We start from the raw sequence: 11107 nt of genomic DNA on the forward strand, positions 1-11107 counted from the left end.
GACATGTTCTGGGCTTGGGTTAATTCTCTCAAGTACTCACTCACGGAGTTACGGAAACTCCATAAAGATCAGCTGTTGTCCCGCATCCTGGACCAGCGTGACCTTCGTGTTCCGTTTGCTCACATGATCAGCAAGCGCATGATGCCTAGGGACATCGTGAAGCGCGCGGCTTCTAGCGCTCATAATGAGGGCGGGTACGGAGTGTCTTAAACATCCGTCCCCCGTTCGGGAAAGAAGCCCCGGACTACTTATGAAGCTGCCGCCGCTTCTGTTCCCAGATTGCGACAGCCTTCGGGCAGTCAATCAGGAGCCGTTCAATCGGCTCCCACGAATTCTCGTAGTGGGTATATCCCCTCCACTTCACGAGGAGCTGTCGCTTACCGCGACGCCGTTGCTCCTGGAGGATCCGCTCCACGTGGAAGTGGACTTCTCCATTCCGGTCAAGCAGGAGCGGAGGTGCCCTCGTACGAGTACGAGTACTCGGCGCCTCCCGAACACCACTCTCGTCCGAGTGCTTCTCCTGCGGGTCCGACACAGGGCCCTGAGGTTGACCGCCTCCGTCAACGTGTTCTCGTGCTTGAGATTGCACTTGGCCTTGGGACTGGCGGTGATGCTACCGCCCAGACCGGGAAATAGTGCGTGCTCGCTCGTCTTGTGGGCCGCTTGAACCTGTTGGAGAGGGAGGTCTTGAGCCTGCATCTGCGGGTGGACCGGCGGGCCTCTTCGTCCGATCTTGACGAGGCCCTCCGCAGGATCCGATGTGTCGAGGCTCTGTCGCCACGTCCGGAGCCGCATATGGCACACTCCCAGTCGTACGCGTATGGTGCATACCCGACGTACCCGACGTACTCGGCGCATAGCTCTGAAATTCGTTGGTACGGGGCCTCTCCGGCGTACGGTCTCGACCGCAGCCTTGCTGTTCAGCCCGAAGCTTGGGTGCCTACTCCGACGCCCTCGTCGACGTCTGTGACCGGCCTTCGCTCGAGGGGTTGACCCCCTGGGGATCAAAGTACCGCTTAAGACGTCCAACGTAGAACGTTGGGTGCGTCGTCATTGACTTGGGCAGGTCGATGGTGTACGACGCACCATGCCTGGCCAGAGCTGCGCCCGGTTCAATGAAGCGATGCTTCAGCATGTTGCTGTCGATAGAGCTTACAGTGTCTAGCGTAGGTCCCTCGTGTCTAATAATACTAATTCGCCCACCTTAAATACACTTAAGTCTCCTCTTCCATGTTTGCCAGAGTACTCCTTCTGTGTGGCCTGGGCTGCTGCCATGACATCGCGGACCCTGCTGATCACGCTCAGCTTGGTACCCAAAAAGGATTCCACTTGTTTCCGCAGCAACACCGGTCTTACATCGGAGACCTGGGAGGAAAGAGCTTTCCGAGACTCCCTCACCACTTAGACTAGAGGATGCAGTGTCTCTTCGAAGAGTGAGAGGCACTCTGGGGTGACGGAAGCTGTTCAAGTAGAGCGGCGTGAGCCCCGTGGACGCGTGCACAGCGTTGTTGAGCGCAAACTCAACAACTAGAAGTTGCGTCAATCACGTACGGGGTGCTGTCGCGCACACACTGTGCAGAGTGTCCTCGAGCACTCGATTGACGCGATCTGTCTGTCTGTCTGTCTGTCTGCGGGTGGTCCGCAGTGGACATCTGCAGACGAGTTCCCAGTAAATGAAACAGCGTTTTCCAAACGCAGCCGTGAACCGCGGGTCTTGGTCCGAGACAATAGTCTCCGCGAGACCGTGATAGCGGAACACGCCATCAACGAACAGCCTTGCGGTTTGCTCGCCCGTAACAGTGACGGGAACCGGAGAAAGATGTACCATCTTGCTCAGCCGACACAAGAACACCAAAATTCCGGTGTTGCCGTGTCCGTCGGCGGGAAGCCCAAAGATGAAGTCAAGACTCATCGACTTCCAGCAGTCAGCCGGTACGGACAGGCTCTGTAGTGGAGCCGAAGAGTGCCCTGCGGGTTTGACCCGCTGACATGTTTCACATGTCCTCACGTATCGGGCGACCCACTTGTACATGTGAGTTCATCCGAAGGCCTGAGAGACCGACAGAAAGGTCTTCTCGCGGCCCAAGTGGCCGCTGGAGGGCGCCTCCGCGAGGATGTCGAGCATCAGATCCTCGTCGTTGGGTACGACCACCCGCAAAGGTTCATTGGGCCCCACCCGGTAATAGAGGAGGTCATCCTTCAACTCATATCGGTGGAGCCGTGAGCGCTGTCGCGCTGAGAGCCAGTATGACTTCGCGCTCGTTCCTGCCGTAAGGAACTTGACAAAAGGCGCGACAGCCTAATGGTCCCGATACGCCATGCGTATCCGATCATATAGATCCGCTGTCACCCGTGTGATTAGGGCCAACTCGTAGTCAGGACGCCGAGAAAGGGCGTCCGCAAGCACGTTGAGCTTGCCCGGCTTGTATTCGACGCGGAAGCTGTACTCCGCGAAGAAGGACAGCCACCTCGCCATCTTTTGGGAGAGATGAGGCGAGTTAGTCGCCGTCCTCAAGGACGCGTGGTCTGTGTAGATCACGAAGAGCCGGGAGCCCAGAAGGTGAACACGAAACTTCACAAGGGCATATTTCATGGCCAAGAGTTCCTTGTCGTGGACAGGGTAGTTCCGTTCGGCGGCTTTGAGCTGCCTGGACTGGAACGAGATGACTCGCTCATGTCCAGCCGTGTCGGCCTGCAGCAATGCACACCCGATGGCGTTGTCGGAGGCATCGCAGACGACGCTAAACGGCTTCGTCTCGTCTGGCAGGGCCAGGACAGGGGTCTCTTGGAGACTGGCCTTGATGCATACTTCATGTAACTAGGGGTACACTTACGGCTACGTACTCCGATACATACCCCCCCCACTTAGGTTCAATTTACCGACCAATCAGAATGAAGGAGTGTTCGTCACAAACTTTCATTCTCAAAGTCGGAAACCATTGACTTGGGCGCGCGAGCGCGGCAGAGGCTCACTTCATAGATAGAGCCGCGAGCAGCAGTCTGTGCGCTCTTCTTATTGGTCTCCACTTCGACCGGTAACCATGCCTCGTGGCACTGCAAAGAGCGGTGCGAAGACACGCTCCAAGGCTGCTGCCGGAAAGGCGCAAGCCAAGAGCACTAAGCCTCACGGCAATGGCTCTGTCCTCCAGGAGGCTACTGAGGTGGCCTCCGAGGCGATCAGTTCCTCGGGTGACGCGGATGTGGGCAAGCGAGCAAGCAAGCGCCACAGCCCGTCACCATTGGCCTTTCCAGACAGCCGTCCGAAACCTCGGTTCGCTGAACGTAAGTTTGACTCTGGCAGTAAGGACGAAGCCGAGTCCGAGAGCACGCGCGATGCTCCTGCGGGCTCTGCCGGAGGGCACAGCCCAGTGCCCAGCGCGCGCAGGGACGACAGCGTGCAGTCGCTCGCTAGTGATCAAGGTGATTACAGTCCCAGGACGTCTGTGCGCTCTGAGCGTCCGGCCGTCAAGGCTTAAGGCACCTTCAAAGCCGGTGGCGATGAGGAAGAGAAACCTCGCAAACGTCTCTCGCTTGCCGAGGGTCTTGCGCGTGCTAAGGCCTCTAAAGCAGAAGGCGCCAAGCCCTCTAAGAAACGTACAGCTTCTAAGTCTCCACTCCGCGAGGAGAAGGAGACTTGGTACTCCCATCGGGACCCCTTCGACTCCTCGGATGAAGAGGAAGAGAAGGAGGAGGAAAAGGAAGAGGGTGCTACCTCTGAGCCGGGATATTTGGTACAAGGTACCAAGGTCGTCCAAAGCCAACCATTGGCTGGTGGCATTGCATTTCTATAGGTGACTTATAGTTTAGATTAAACCCAAGCTTTATCTACCTATAAATATACTCAGTTTACATTCTACCTTAACCCCTTCAAACCGGCTGATTTTTCCTTTCCTTAAATTGCATATGCAAGATAGTTTGACTTGGTGTTTGTATACTTTTACTTGTTACAGAGATGGTCGACGAACCGAACGTTGTAATAACCGGTGCAAACTGCGTATTAACGTGCATACACGGCTGCAAGTTTAGGTTCTAAACTGCATTATTCATTCCATTTCCGTAACATAGATGCTGACTTCCGGTCGTCTGGTAGTACAGCGATAGGCGGGTGCAGAAACGGTTGCAATTTTAGAGATATTTGAATGTCGAATTTTAGAAACCATCCAATTGCGTACATATATTGAAGTTTTCCCATCCAAGTGGTGAGCAATCAAAAGTTCAGTTTTTATGGCTCATACAAATATGAAGCCTATAATATAATCTGAGCATGGGCTTCCGGCTCTGGCCTCACGGACTGCATAGTAAGCAAAATGAATCGACGGTTGCACTTTATTCTCAACCTGCAAGAGATATAGAAAGACAATTTTCACTGCAGCCATTACTTCGCAAAAACACAAATACTGATGATGAAATGCATATTCACCCTTTGGTATCCTGCATATGCATGATACTTAATCAGCAGCATCTCTCAGTCTTTTGCGTGATCCACCACCTTTCGTTGGAGTTGCTGGGCGCATACGGATGCGGCGTTCTTGGTTCGAAGGTCGCAGCTTTCCTTCACTCCATTCCTTGTGCCACACGTCAAAGCAGGTTGTCAAGACTCCGCGAATCACATGCCTCGGGCGTACACAGGTAGATAGGCGCATTACCATCGCACTCGGAGCAGTAGTACGCCGTCGTGTGGGGCTTCGCGCCCTGCATCAGAGAGCAAACTTTACACGCACGCTGACGCCGCTTCGGCTGCGTATCTCGGTTCCTCCATTCATCCACCAACTGTGCTACATGAGTAGAAGCGTGCCCCGCCACACCAGAACCCAACGTACCGGCGATCTGCTCCCTCTCACAAAACGTGTTTCCGTCGAACATGTCCACTTCTTGGAGCTGGGTGAGCTGCAAGTGGAGGCGCTTCATGAATTTAACGTGCGTCAACGGCTTTGAAGTCTTGTGCTTGTGGTAGGCCTTGTGTACAATGTAGCTGTTTACTATAGCGATATCAATAAGACCCAGCACGAGGCTCTTGTAATACTTCCGAAAAGTCACAGCCCGCTGGAGGGAGTATCTTTGCAATCGGAGCTGGTCATGTACGTCGACACCCCCCATAAACTGATGTTAGTCCTTGATAACACGGGGGGCGACGACCTCGTGGTGTTCACCAGCTTTGTCTTTCCGAACGACTCTATCCAAATCCACACTCCCACCCGTAGCCAAGAAGTGCACAGGTTTTGAGTCCATCCAGCAAATTGCGCGTAGGCCAGGTACTTTAGAAGATTCCACAATCTTACACGTCCTCCGATCCACATCTCGTGGCCGTGTTTTCATCTTACAAATGATCTCTTTGCAGTACCCAACGCTATTTGTCATTATAGTGCCCACACAATAGTACCCCATCAGCTCGTGTGGTTTGATTGGAGGAACTGCTTGAAGCTCTTGTAGCACATCGCGCCGTGTCTTCTTCTTCGTGGCAGGATTCGCTTGACAGCGTCGCTTGTGGCGCTTGTAGGCATCGTCAACACGAGCGTGGAGCATATCTCTTTGGTACTTGTTTGAACAGACAGCAACGTGCTGCCACAATGCAACCGGCATGAAGTAAAAGAACAACGCCATAGGCGAGTCCCCACGATGCAGTACTTCAGGAGTGGGTCCGGAATAGCCTTGGTGAAGTCCCAGGTAGCTACTAGCGCCTTCAACAGGAACGTAAGGCGTCTGTAACTCCTCATACACATCCGGTTCTTGAATTGGGCCCCATCCATTAGTCGAAAACTCTCTCAGTGTTCTGTCCAGCAAGTTACCCGCCAACACAGCGTCGGTGCCTCCAAATCCATCCAGAAATTCGTTTGCCAGCGCAATATCCATCTCGTCTCGTTCAGGGTCCGGCTCCGATCCATCGGCCGCACTGGCATTTGATACCCAACCACTGCAATCAGACTGGGTATCTGTGACAACGTCGTCCCTTGCCGCTTCATCGCCAGATTCAAGTGCATCATAGTTGGGGTCTCTTCCGCCCGTGGCGTCCACATTCAACCGGTCAGTTGTTTCTGCAAGTATATCTTCGTAACACAAGCATAAAAAATCGTTATCATGAATAATCAGTATAAGGTATCATGAATATGCAGCATACTCACTGAATCGCATTGTAAGACATACCCGTTTCGTTGTTCTCTTCAACGCTGGAATACCCTTCGTCCCCCGATTCAACATTTTCTTCGTCACCTCCATGAGGACCTGGCAACACGATGGGGGTCTGAGCGACGACTTGAGTAACGGGTTCAGCTACTGGCACTGGCGCTTTTTCTTCATCAGATATGGCGTCGTCAACTATAGTGCATTCAATCACAAGCGTTAGACTGCATCAATATGCATGTGGTCGATGAAATATTCAGGATAGCGTACGGGCTTCTTCGGGCGGATGTACTGCATGAGCTAATGCATAATGCTAGTTAGTTATCCTGCATATCCTGCATATCATATCCTGAATATGCAACTGGTACTCACATGAGCGGCGACGTTTCTGCTTGTCCGTGGCAGGCGGCTTGGGCACTTTTCGAGTGCGCTTCAATTGCGTTTGTCGCGTCAAAGGCTGCTGAGTACCTGAAGAAGGTTGAAGTGGAGACGTGGGCTGGTGGCCGCTTGAGCGGGTGGTGATCTTGTTGTGACAGCAGGATCAGCAGGAGGTGCTGGTGGCATCTGGAATGGTCCAGAACCGGTAGACGAAGGCTTTTTGGAAGCTGTAACATCATACAATCAATTGGTTAGACTGTGTAGCCAGCAATCGCCACCATCTCGCTTACCACCACTGTAGTACTCCAACAGCTCTTCCTCCCCAAGAAAAAAGTCGATGCCTTTTGTGCCGTTAACATGTCCGCCAGGGCGAACGTACTTCCATCCCGGATCTAAGTCCTTCGCTCGCGGTCTTACAGATGTCCATCCCTGCTTCTTCAGCCCCTTCCACGCCACACCAAACGGGATGATTTGACTGCTCACGTACTTGCCTCGGACAGCAACCATTTCATGCAGAGAGCCTGGCTCCGTTCTTTTCCAGCGCGAATTCTCGAATGAGTGGCTGGAGAGGAAGCGAAAAAATTACCTTTGGAAAATAATGTAAAACTCATGTTTACCACATAAACTTTTATATCTTATTTTCAAATTTAGAGAAATATTATCTGTCTCGTCGCTTGTTATGTGTATCTTCTATGTTACCACACGTACAGAGAGTCTGCACTTGTAGGGTTCTTTTTGACTTAGATTTTGTATAGCCGAGGATTTGAAAAAAAAAGTAATTATACAAACTTTAAGTCATATTTGAGCTTAACCTGCATAATGCAGGTTAAGCATTTTTGAAAAGCTGCATATGCAGGCTCCCGGTTTGAAGGGGTTAAATAGGTCACTTCCCTCTCTTTTGATAAAGAGGGGACCTGTGAGCTGCCGCTCACTGAGAGTTTGTATACTCTCGAAAGCTAACTTCCTCTAGCGCAAGGTGCTGTGTGACCCCATCACACTTGCCCACGAGTCTGATAGAGGTCACGGGTTTTAGGCAACGTTGGGCTTGTACGGAGCGAAGGGAAGAGTCACCACTCGGGGAGTAGACCGGAGCGAAGACACTTGAGGGGAAGAAGGAAGATTCCGAAGTGATTGATTTATCGGAGCTTACACAGTTCTCACTACCTAGGTCATCCAATCAATTGGTGCATCCAATCACCAACACTCTGCACTCGTCCAATCATCCTACTCGTCTAATCAACGTACCGTAATTATCGCGGGATCGTGTTGGACCGGTTTGGTTACCGGTTTATGGGTACTTACCGCCTGAAACCGGTACCCCTTAATACGCCCCTCAATGCGAACACGCGTTGACTCCGAGCACCGCCGTAAGGTCCTTGTGACGTAGCCCCGGAAGCGTCTTCGTCATGATGTCCGCCAACATCACAGAGGTCTCGCAGTACTCCAGCTTGACTTCACCGCGCTTGACCTCATCACGAATGTGATGGTACTTGATGTCGATGTGCTTGGCCCGACCATGGTTCACTGGGTTCTTGGTCATCTTGATGCATGACTGGTTGTCTTCGAGGATCTTGAGCTCTGGTCCCGATTCCCCTGCTGCCGTCAAAATCTCGCAAAGTAGGCGGTGAGCCCACTTTGCTTCTTGAATAGCTAAACTTAGCGCGATGTATTCTGCCTCGCTTGTTGACAACGACACACTTGACTGCGTTTTGCTCCCCCAACTCACGGGTGCGCTCATCAAAAGAAACGTGTAGCCCGAAGTTGACTTGCGATCGGAGTGGTCACCAGCCCAGTCTGCGTCAGAGTACCCGCGGAAATTCACTTTGTCACCAGGCTTGAAGCAGATTCCATGCGACTTAGTTTCTTGTAGATAGCGAGAGATGCGCTTTACAGCAGCCCAGTGCTCGACTCGTGGGTTCTCCATGGAGCGAGAAACGTATCCCACGGCAAAGACAATGTTCGGTCGTGTCGCGGTCATCAAGTGCATGAGTGCACCTACAGCCTCGCGGAACGGAGCGTTCACCTTGGTCGATGCACTGCTTGGGACTAGTCGAGAGCTCAAATCAGCTGGACTCACCACCGCCTTGCACTTATCCATACCAAAACGCTTAAGGATGTCGTCGACATATCGGCGCTGGCACACCGTCACGCTCCCGTCAGCGTTGTACGCCAACTCGATTCCCAGTACGAGCGCACACTTGCCACTGTCGGTCATCTCGAAGCGCTTCTTTAGATCGCTCTTGGTGGTTGTAATGAGCTCGGCCGAGCTACCAGTCACCAAAACGTCGTCTACGTAGACCAGCAGAAGCACACAGTGACCATCCACAATCTTGATGTAGAGACACGTCGTATACTGAAACTTGAAAGCCGATGGAGCACACGTAGTCGTCGAAGGTCTCGTTCCACACGCGCGATGCTTGCTTGAGACCATAGATCGCCTTCACCAGCTCCAGGCAGTCGAAGTCATCATCAAGTTCGACACCTTCTGGCACCATGCAGAACACCACCTCTTTCATTTTGCCATACAGGAATGCTGTTACCACGTCCAGCTGGTCCAGGGGCCAGCCGAGGTACACGACCAAAGCGATGATCATGCGCAGCGTCACATACTTCACCACGGGCGAAAACGTTTCGGTGTAGTCAATGCCATACTTATGCTTGAAGCCTTTTGCTACAAGGCGCGCCTTGTACTTCTCGATTGAACCATCCGCTTTGCGTTTGATCTTGAACACCCACTTCGTACCGATGGCCCGTTGACCATTCGGTAACTTGGCAGCTCGGAACACACCGCGAAGTCGCATCGACTTAAGTTCGGCACGGATGACCTTGCGCTAATGCACTTGATCAGACCCGTTTACCGCTTCTTGAAACGTTGCCGGTTCAGCTAAATCACCAGCTTCCACTGCGTTGGCACATGCTCGCCAAAATACAGGCGGAGTTGCGTCATCGTCGTCTTGATCCTCGACGTCTTTTTCTTCTTCATCGGCCACATCACAGTCATTTCGCACACCTGATCGGTGCTTGGTTTGACGCTCAAACGAGGTTTCTCGAGCACTAGCTTCCTCCAAACCGGCAGCCTGCTGTGCAGCGCGCGATCTCGTAGTCATGTCGTGAGCGTTACTCGTGCGGGACTTGCGTTTCCCCGCCTGCTTGAATTCCGTTGGGCCCGCAGTTTCGGTATCGTTGATACTGAGAGAGTCGAGGTCAAGATCAGAATCTGCGTCGTCGTCGCTTGGACTAGCCGTTCAAAACCCAAAGTTTGATTCGTCGAAATGGACATCGCGACTTATCACCACCTTCCCCGCCTCGATGTCATAAACTCGATACGCCTTTGACACTTCTTCATAACCCATGAACAACCCTTCTCAAGCCTTGGGGTCCCACTTAAGTCTCTTTTCCCTTGGAGTTAGGGCGTACGTCCGACAACCAAACACACGCATGTGCTTCACACTTGGCTTGAGCTTGTACACGATCTCATATGGAGTCTTGCTTTCGATCTTGGGTGACGGTAGACGGTTCTTAGCGTAGATAGCGGCCATCACCGCTTCGCCCCAGAAACACTTTTCCAACTTGGCATGGTGCAACATGCTGCGACCAAATGTGAAGATAGTCCTGTATAATATAATTAAACGAAAAAAACGGGGCTCGAACCCGCGACCTATAGCGTGACAAGCTACCACTCTAACCAACTGAGCTACTTTTCCAAAAATATAATATTATATTTGAATATTTCATTAATGTAAATGAACCGAATCCAAAAAAAATAATTTAAATTAATAGGAGTAGAATAATCTATTAAATGATTATTAATAACTGCAAATAATATAGCTCGTTCTGCAGTGCCGTTCGTCTGGTGCGCGTACGGAAATGTGGTCTGCTGTTCGATGCGTCGATCTTCGTAGAACACCTTGAGTGAGTTTGTCGCGAACTCACGAGCTCCGTCATGGCGTACGAACTTGACCCGCTTGCCGAATTGCGTCTGTACCTTCGTGATATACCTCTTGAGGCATTCTTCAGCGTCCGACATGGCTCGTAAGCAGAAACCCTTCATGCATCCACTGGCTTCGTCAACGATGAGCAGCAAGTACTTGCTCCCACCCAACGATTCTGCTTCCATGGGGCCGCAGATGTCGAAATGAAGCAACTTGAACGTGTTGTAACTGCGTTTGTCGCAGTTACTGGGGAGCGACTTCTGGACCATTTTCCCTTGCTGACACCCACGACAGACACTTTGCTCACTTGACTTCAAAGGTGCCTTGGCATCCTTGATCATGCCGCTGTTGACCATCTTGCGTAGCACGTCGATAGGAGCATGGCCCATGCGCGCGTGCAAGTCAACGCTCGACTTCGAAGTCACTGCGTTTATCGAGCATAGTGGTGTGCGCAGCCAGTAAAGACCGTCTACGAGATCTGCTATAGCCACCACTTCCTTCGAATCCTTGTGCGCAACGTGCATGGTTTCACCGTCGAACACCACTTGAAATTTGCCGGTTTTTTATCTGCGGCACCGAAAGCAAGTTCTTCTTCATCTTCGGCACGTAGAGCGCGTTGTTGATCTCGATCTCGCGCTCATCGCCGATGGGCAGAACCACACGCTCGATGATGGTCCCCA

The 11107-nt window shown here is 52.1% G+C and overlaps 1 non-coding gene across 1 annotated transcript; it reads right to left on the bottom strand.

Annotated features, from left to right (window-relative positions):
• Nucleotides 1–10125: 10125 nt before the first annotated feature.
• On the bottom strand, nucleotides 10126–10199 carry PITG_27515. The gene has a single exon. It is a non-coding gene; the product is annotated as a tRNA-Asp (tRNA).
• Between the last annotated feature and the right edge of the window lie 908 nt (nucleotides 10200–11107).

Source organism: Phytophthora infestans, genomic scaffold (genome assembly GCF_000142945.1).
Source record: "Phytophthora infestans T30-4 supercont1.21 genomic scaffold, whole genome shotgun sequence".
Taxonomy (NCBI): domain Eukaryota; phylum Oomycota; class Peronosporomycetes; order Peronosporales; family Peronosporaceae; genus Phytophthora; species Phytophthora infestans.